General features: G+C 47.7%; 1 pseudogene; it reads left to right on the forward strand.

Moving 5' to 3' along the window:
- Nucleotides 1–5900: 5900 nt before the first annotated feature.
- LOC110133975 (small ribosomal subunit protein uS15-like) lies at nucleotides 5901–6355 on the forward strand (annotated as a pseudogene).
- The last annotated feature ends 2663 nt before the right edge of the window (nucleotides 6356–9018 follow it).

A 9018-nucleotide genomic window follows, 5' to 3' on the forward strand; every position in this document is an offset into this window, starting at 1 on the left:
AGCACCTTTTGCCTTCATGTCCAATAATCCAAACCCCGCCATCCTCTGAGCCCATCTCAAGTAACACCCCCTCTTCCAGGAATGCTTCCTCAATTCATCCCCACCAGAATTCATCCCTTCTTCCTCTGTAGTGTGAAGGCACTTACTTGGTTTGTATTGTCATTCTATTCTATCTTGCTATCACAGCCGTCTCCCTGCATGGTGCATGGCGTTTCTCCCCTCTAGGGAGTAAAAGCACGTTCATAATCTCCACAACATCCACTAGGGTGTGGCAGACACAGTGACTGTCCCAAGACTCATGTTCTTTTCACACTTTCTCCTCTCTGAACTAGGACAGTGTCTTGCATTGGATAGTGTATCACAATATAACTCGAAGTATTTTCCTTAGCACTTCTGAGAATAACAGCATGCCTTACAGCCAGTGATGTCTTTTGTTGTTAGTCTCTCAGGTGTGTCTGAGTTTATTGCAACCCCATGAACCGTAGCCTTCCCAGGCTTCTCTGTGCATGGTATTTTCCAGGCAAGAATACTGGAGTGGGTTCCCACTTCCTTCTCCAGGGGATCTTCTCAACCCAGGGATCAAACCCACATTTCTTGCTTGGCAGGTGGAGTAATGTCTTAGATTCCTTTAAATCCAAGAGAAGGTGTTGAACCAGTATTTGCTATGGTGGATGAGTTTAAGTCACTTGAAGTGGGAGAGAGAATCTAGCCCCACTGTCTGGATTAGAATACATTTCAGGGCAATGTAGGGCTCCCCCAGGTCCCCTACTTACCTTGCCTACCCACTTGGATGACAATGATGGGGGAAGCTGGAAAGACTTCACATGTTCTAAACCCACCTGGGAAGCAACTCTCTTGAAGGCATTTTCTCACTGGTAAGATCCCTGTTGCTTCCAGCAGCAATCTCCATCATGGATCTCTCCTTGGTGATTCCTCCGTTTCCCAGCCCCTCTCCCTAACCCCTGCTTCCTGGAGGGTCCCCCAAATAAAGCACCCACACCCAAACCCTTGTCTCAGGCTCTGCGTTGGGAGAACCCAACTAAGAGGCCAGGATCACCATGCACCGTCTTCATGGGGGCTATGCCTACACTTGACAAAGGGCAGTGCGCCAGGGTCTGTGGGCAGTGCAGGACGGTCCAGCAATCATGGTGGGCACTGCCTCTCCCGTGTCTCCCTGTCGTCCTGCTTCCTGCTTGTCCCAACCCCTCCTGCAGGCAGGTAGAGAGCCAGGCTTACCTAGGCCATGACAACTGACTTGGGGCTCTGTGACAAGGCACTTCCCAGGTGGTCCTCGTGGTAAAGAACCTGTCTGCCAACGCAGGAGACATGAGACGTGGGTTCAATCCTAGGGTCAGGAAGATCGCCTGGAATAGGAAATGGTAACCCATTCCAGCATTTTTGCATGAAGAATCCCATGGACAGAGGACCCTGTGGTCCATAGGGTCGCCAAAAGTCGGACATGACTGAAGCGACTTAGCACACAAGGTGCTTAAGGAGGGACCATCTCCAGGGAGACACAGTCAGGGTTGGAGTTCCGCCTGGTCTGGGAGACAGAGGGCTTCGGGGATTGGAGGGGCACGTTGTCCTGGGAGCAGACGGGGCTTCCTGTGCACCAGCGCTCACTAGCCAGCTCAGTCGCTGGGGGCCTGGGTCCAAGCATATGGCCTGCATCCCTGGTGGGTGGGTGGGGGTGCTGAGCACACATGGCCACACGCGGGAGGGAGCCCACCAACCCCGGGTTCAGCTCCGAGACCTCAGGCCCCGGAAAAGGAGGGAACAGGAGGAGATCATGGCCACACTCCCCAGGCCAGGGAGCGGCAGCTCCCAAGACAGATCCCATCTTCTTCAGCAAGCGCCAGGGACCAGAGGCAGGAGGGGAGGGATGCGGGCAGCGCAGAGGGTAAGGGAGCCCCATCCTAAGGGGGCTGTGCCCCCACCCACCTGTGCTAGGCCCACCGCACCCAGGTGATGAGCTCCAGAGAGACTCTGCGTGTGTGTGTGTGTGTGTGTGTGTGTGTGTGTGTGTGTACGTGTGTGAGACAGGCATTTGACAGCTATTCAGCCACTTCATCTCCAAACCCAGGCAGCAGCTGCCACCTCCCACCACCTGGGGAGGCCCTTGGGGACTTGGTCACGCTGAGGGCCCTGCAGGTATCTGCCCTCCTTCTCTTCCTCCCAACATTCCCACCATCTTCCCTGTCTTCCTCTTCCCCTTCTTTCAAGAATAGAACTCATATTAGGTGTTTCTGCTACCAAACCAGAAGTGATGTACGTGCTATTTGGGGACAAGTCTGGAGAGAAACAGTGCAAGCCTTTTCATCTGAGCTGCACACATCAAGGAAGGCATCTCTGGCCTGTTTGTTTGTGATCAAACGGGCTGTAAGTTGCATATCCCTGATTAATTAATGAGTCACGTGTGACATTTAACTGGGGTCAAGGTGCATTTTTAAGTGTAAGTAAGAGAAAGAAATACCTCCCAGACACAAAAACGATCCATACACACCTCTGCCAGAAAAGCATTTCAAGATCTTTGTATCCAGGCTGATTTCCCAGAGCCGGCTGTTCTGCCTCTAAGCCCCCAGTACTTAACCCAGTCCTGGCTCACAGTAGGATTAATCAAAATTTGTTGGATAAATAAATCGGCCTTCAAAATATAGTCCCAGGATATACACACAGAATAGCGAATATATCCACCTTTATTGAATAGGAAAGCAAGTAGCAAGTCAATAGTGACAAAATAAAGCTGGAATTAGCACCAGCCCGCAAGCCAGGAGTGTAGATCCTTGCTGGAGCTGGCTGATGGATACCTAGAATTGATAAAAACCATTCTCTCTACTTTGGGCATTACATTTTTAAAATATGCTTGAAAAAAGTAAAAATGTGTTTGCATTCTTCCACAATAAATTTTTTTTTGATCCCTATCCTAGGAAAAATTTAGTTGAAACAGAGTAGAAATTCTAGGGAAAGTGACACATACGACTCACAAGGTTGGTATCACATCTTTTTTCAACACGGACGCTCACCCACATCTCCCCTCAATTCAAAGAAGCGTGAAGCTCATAGCATGTGCTTTCAGGACGCTCTTTGGTGCTCACCTGATGCTCCTGCAAATGCAAACTCTAAGCCACTAAATATGAGCCATGATTAATTATTACTTCGTGACTTCTTCCATGGCAACCGATGAGAAAGAAAAAAAATAGCAAACAATCCTAAAGAAAGTGTTTTGGCCTGTGGCTCAGCACTGCAGGAAATCATTCAACCCTTTGAAAGTGAAAGTGGCCCAATTATGTCTAACTCTTTGCGACCCCATGGACTGCATAGTCCATGGAATTCTATAGGCAAGAATACTAGAGTTGGTAGCCTTTCCCTTCTCCAGTGGATCTTCCTGACCCAGGAATAGAACTGGGGTCTCCTGCATTGCAGGCAGATTCTTTACCAACTGAGCTACCAGGGAAGCCCTATTAAACCCTTTAGGAAAACCAATTTTCCTAAAACAAACAAATCTGGCAGGAGACACAAACCACCCATTTCTAGCCAAGTTCCATCACTTCAAGAAGTCTTGCACAAAACGTGAAGCAAGGACAGTGAACACGAATACTCGGTCTTCCGATGGTGCTGTTTCAGTGTCTGCATTTGTGTTTAGCGGGTGCTTTCAGTTTTGACCATTTGTAAAGGGTTTTATTCTGTATCTTTTCCATGCTGTTGTTTTCATTTCTTGAAAGCAATTTTAAAGTACCTGGAAATTTAAACCTTGATCATAATCTCAAAAGACAATTAAGTATCACACTGCTATATTTAAAATGGACAACCCACAAGGACCGACTGAACAGCACAGGGAACTCTGCTCAATGTTATGCGGCAGTCTGGATGGGAGAGGGACTTGGGGAAGAATGGACACATGTATATAAATGACTGAGTCCCTTTGCTGTCCACCTGAGACTATCACAACACTGTAATCAGCTCTACTCTAACACAAAATAAAAAGTTAAATAAGAAAAGACAAGTACCTAAATACTGACTATGTAAATATTCAAAGAAGTGCCATTCATATGAACTGCAAAATAAGTCAGCATGCTTGGGCATTTTAATGGGCTCCCACATGCTCTCTGAATGATTCAAATGCTCTTGTTAAACAAACAGATTATGAACAGATTTCCAAAAGGAAGTACACCGCAAAGTCACAAAACTCTTCTTAACCCTGTGATTTGAACAAGCAGAATCATTTCACAAATGCTGAGACTGTATTTTCAAACGCATTCCAGAATGACCTTGGAAATTCAGTGCAATGAATATATTATTTTTGGAGTTTGGGGGAAAGAGTTAAAGATACTTACCAGGGGCTGGGGGTAAGGGATGGGGGAGATAAGAGAGATATTATTTAAGGATACAAAATTTGCGGGAATTCCCCAGTGGCCCAGTGGTTAGGGGGCTTCCCTGCTGGCTCAGATGGCAAAGAATCCGCCCGAGATGCAGGAGACCCAGGTTCCATCCCTGGGTTAGGAAGATTCCCTGGAGAAGGGAATGGCTACCCTTTCTAGGGATCGTCCCTATAGCTCAGACGGTAAAGAATCTGTCTGCAATGCAGGAGACCCAGGTTTGATCCCTGGGTCAGGAAGATCTTCTGGAGAAAGGAATGGCAATCCACTCCAGTATTCTCGCCTGGAGAATCTCATGGACAGAGGAGCCTTGCGGGCTACAGTCCTTGGGGTCGCAAAGAGTCAGACACAACTGAATGACTGACACTTTCACTTTTTTTTCACTTTCCAGTGGTTAGGACTTGGCACTTTCACTGCAGGGGGCCTGGGTTGAATCCCTGGTAGGGGAATTAAGATCCCACAAGCCTCCTAGAGTGGCCAAAAAAATGTAAAAAATATACAAGTTTGCAACTAGTATATAAGTAAGTCCTGGAGATCTAATGCACAGTATGATGATTATAGATAACATTGTTAATTTTTCAGTAATGTCTGACAACAAATATTTTATTAGAAACATCAAATTTGCCCAGAGACTATATCTTAAATATTCTCACCACTGAAAGAAATAACTATGTGATGCCATAGAGGTGTCAACATATTGCAGTCAAACTACAGTGGCAATCATATTGAAATATATAAATGCATCAAATCAACATGTTACACAACTGAAACTTACACAGTGTCACATGTCAAATATGTTTCAATTAAGAAAGAAAAAAATCGCACAGTATTTTTTTTTTTTATCACTGAGACAGACACCGTGAAAAAGAGAGCTCAACTCCAAAGACTGGACCTAAAATCACAACTTGTTTTCAATCACCACCACATTAAATGTATCCATATGCACACTTTCCAAATAAACAGTCAAACTGACTGTGAAGGAGCACCCTGGACCAAGCGAACATCAGTCTCATCAAAAGCAGTAGATTTGTCTGTAGAGTTAAAGCCGGAGCTCTCCGTGGAAAGTTGCACCAAAGGCTGGAACAAAACGGGCCATTTTGGCAAAAATCGTTGCTGTTCAGTCGCTCCGTCATGTCTCGCTCTTTGTGACCCCATGGGCTGCAGCATGCCAGGCCTCCCCGTCCTTCACCATCTCCCAGAGTTTGCTCACACTCACGCCCATTGAGTCAGTGATGCTATCCAATCATCTCGTCCTCCGTCGTCCCCTTCTCCTGCCTTCAATCTGGTAAAAAATAAAACCTGATGAGCCCGCCTGGGAGCGGTCAGACGGGCTGCGTTTTGCAGGACTGGCAGATGGTCCCCAAAGGTCACCATAACCTTTCCCAGCTCAGTGAGTGGCAGCGGTGACTTAGGCCAAAACCTGGGAGGCATCTTCCTCTCTCTCTCTAACCCTGCATCCAATCTGTCGGCAAATCCTAAACTTGAAAGCATCTCTCTCTCCTTCGGCACCAGACTGCCTACACCATGGGTTGCGTGCATGCTCCCCGGAAAGGCCTGTCCCAGCTGGCTCTGTCCCACCACCGCAGCATCTCCACCTGGCTGAAGCTGACGTCTGAGGACACGAAGGAGCAGACCTACAAACTGGCCGAGAAGAGCCTGACTCCCTCACGAATCGGGCTGGTCCTCAGAGACTCACGTGCTGTTACACAGTACATTCTGTGACAGGCAGTAAAATCTTGAGAATTCTTAAGTCCAAAGGACTTGCTCCGGATTTTCCTGAGGATCTCTACCATTTAATTAAGAAAGCCGTTGCTGTTCGAATGCATCTTGAGAGGAAAAGAAAGGATAAAGATGCTCAATTGCATCTGATTCTGACTGAGAGCCGTATTCACTGGTGGGCTTGATATTACAAGACTAAACAAGTCTTTCCCCTCAACTGGAAATACGAGTCATCTGCAGCCTTTGGCTTCATTGCATAAATTTGTCTGTTGTATTCAAGCAATAAAACTAGAAAGAAAGGAGCTTCCCAGGTGGCTCAGTGTTAAAGAATTTGCCTGCCAATGCAGGAGACACAGATTCGATCCCTGGGCCAGGAAGATGCCTCAGAGCTACTAAGCCCAAGCCCTACAACTACTGAGCCCACATGCCACAAGCCTGCACACCCTAGAGTGTGTGCTCCACAACAAAAGAAGCTCCCACAGTGAGGAGCCTTCACACAACTAGACTGTAACCTCCCCTAGCAGCAACTGGAGAAAAGTCTGCACAGCAGCAAAGCCCCAGCACAGCCATAAATAAAAGTATTTTTTAAAGGACTAGAAAAAAAAAGAAAGACAGTACATCCAGAATATGACCACTTCTTACACCTCCATCCGAACCACCACTGTGTGGTGTCTGGATTCTTCCCGTAGCCTCCCCCTGGTCTCCTGGCCGCTTCTTACCTATGATATCAGGGATTATTTGTGAAAAAAATTAATAAGTGAACATGAAAGCAAAAGAAGAACTGAAGAGGAATCTTCCAAGAATCTTTCCAGTTCCCCTCCCCGCCTCCTCTCACCGTGGGGCGCGGGGGGAGTTGATTTGGGGAGAAGGAATCCTAAGCTACCTGGGGAAAGAGTGGACTCTTCCCAAAAAATTAGATTAACAGTAAACAATAAATGTAGACAGTGACTGAGATCTTCTACGTCCCAGGCACTGTGAGAATAGCTTTCCCGGACTCTGCTTGCTTCTTGAAACCCAACCCTAGGAGGTACTCGCCTCTCCTTTTGTGAGTGTGCAACTTTAGTTTCTGGTAACTCTTCTGACACCAACTGCAATACACTTCTGGCACAACTAGCAAGTTACCTCCCCACCCCCACCCCCACGCCCCAAGTTAAAGTCTGGGTCCTCCACAGGACGGCCCTTCCCCCACACTGTGGCCACACTCCTGGGGGGTCCCAGGCCATCCCCACTTCTGACGACTGGCTACAAATTCAGAGCTTCCCACAACCCCGCAGGTTTAGTAATTCCCTAGGAGGACTCACAGGACCCAGGAAGATGCTCTACTTACAGCCACTGTTTTATTATAAAAGAGCCAGGCCAGGCCCAGCCAAGTGAATGGTCACATAGGCAGAGAAGCCTATATGACTTCTTTGTCACAAAAGTCTATGTCACAGAAGTCTGTGTGACTTCACAGAGAGGTCACATAGTCTGAGAAGTCCAAATGCAGAGCTTCTCTGGTCTTCCCTATAGAGTCAGGCATGTCACCCTCCGGGAACATCAATGAGATGGCCAGCCGCCAAGTTCCATCTGGCCTCAAAGTCCAGAGTTTTTCACTGGAATCTCATTACGTCAGCCTGATCAACTGACTCGTTGTCCATGTGGTTGAAATCAATCTCCCACCTCCCTCCCTCCCTCCCTACCCACCCCCCCACCACCAAGGTCAGATCAGCCAGACCCCAACTCTCATCATGTGATTGGTCTTTCTTGTGTCCTATCCTTGGGTCATCATAACTCTTAGTATAAACTCAGGTGTGATCCAAGAGGCTCATGAGTAACAAAGACTCAAAGATTTAGAGGCTCCTTCTCACGAACCAGAAATAAAAGCCAGTCAAACACTATTATACAACAGGGTTGTTGTTGTTTAAGTCACTAAGTCGTGACCAACTCTTTGCCACACAATAGACTGTAGATCACCAGGCTCTTCTGTCCATGGGATTCTCCAGGGAAGGATACTGGAGTGGGTTGCCATTACCTTCTCCAGGGGATCTTCCTGACCCCGATATCAAACTGGTATCTGCATTGGCAGACTTATTCTTCACCTGAGCTACCAGGGAGGCCCCTTATCTACATCAGGAGTGTCACCTGAATTCTCTTTCAAGGCCCCATCCATCTGGTGGAAAGGCACGTCAGTCTACTTCTTGGGTAAATTTCCTCCAGGAGTAATTCCTATGTGGGGAGGAGGAGGATCCCAGGGCCCCCAGGTGACAGGGAAGGAGGGTGCATGCATCTAGGGTTTCATCACCTCTGCTTCAGCTGCCAGATCATATAGCCCTTGGCCTTCCAGGGGACACTGTGAGGCTTCTAAAGCAGGGACCACCTACGTGCCTGATGACACCCACAGTCTCATTTCTCTCTGGGCACTTGCTGCCTCTGCTAGAATCTGGAGCATGAAGCCAAGCCCCTGTCCTCTTCTAGCCCATAGACCATTCTCTTAATGCCCATCTGGATTCAGCCAGTGGGAAAGAGGTGTAGAGGACCCTTTTTATCTCAGGGACCACAAATATTCATGTACTCACTTCTCCAATTATTCTTTCCCTACAGCCACGAGCATCCTTTTCTAATTCAGAAGGAAGGGGCCTGGGTTTTTACATCATTATCCCTCTCCTAGATCTGACAACTACAGCTGCATCAGTTTCATTGCTCACCAAGGATTGGCTTTTGAAATGCAGAGCCCTGTTTTTAACCAGACATCACAGTAGGAAGTTCCTGAAAGCCTATTTGTACCATGCAATCTCCCCCGGAGGAGCAGAACCTGCTTCCGATGCAGAGAGAGACCTAGAGGATGAGAGCCATTTGAGGTGGTTCCACACTCTCCCCAGGCTTCTCTGGTGGCTCAGATGATATAGAACCTGCCTGCAATGCAGGAGGTCTGGGTTGGATCCCT

This window comes from Odocoileus virginianus, chromosome 25 (assembly GCF_023699985.2).
Source record: "Odocoileus virginianus isolate 20LAN1187 ecotype Illinois chromosome 25, Ovbor_1.2, whole genome shotgun sequence".
Classification (NCBI taxonomy): Eukaryota; Metazoa; Chordata; class Mammalia; order Artiodactyla; family Cervidae; genus Odocoileus; species Odocoileus virginianus.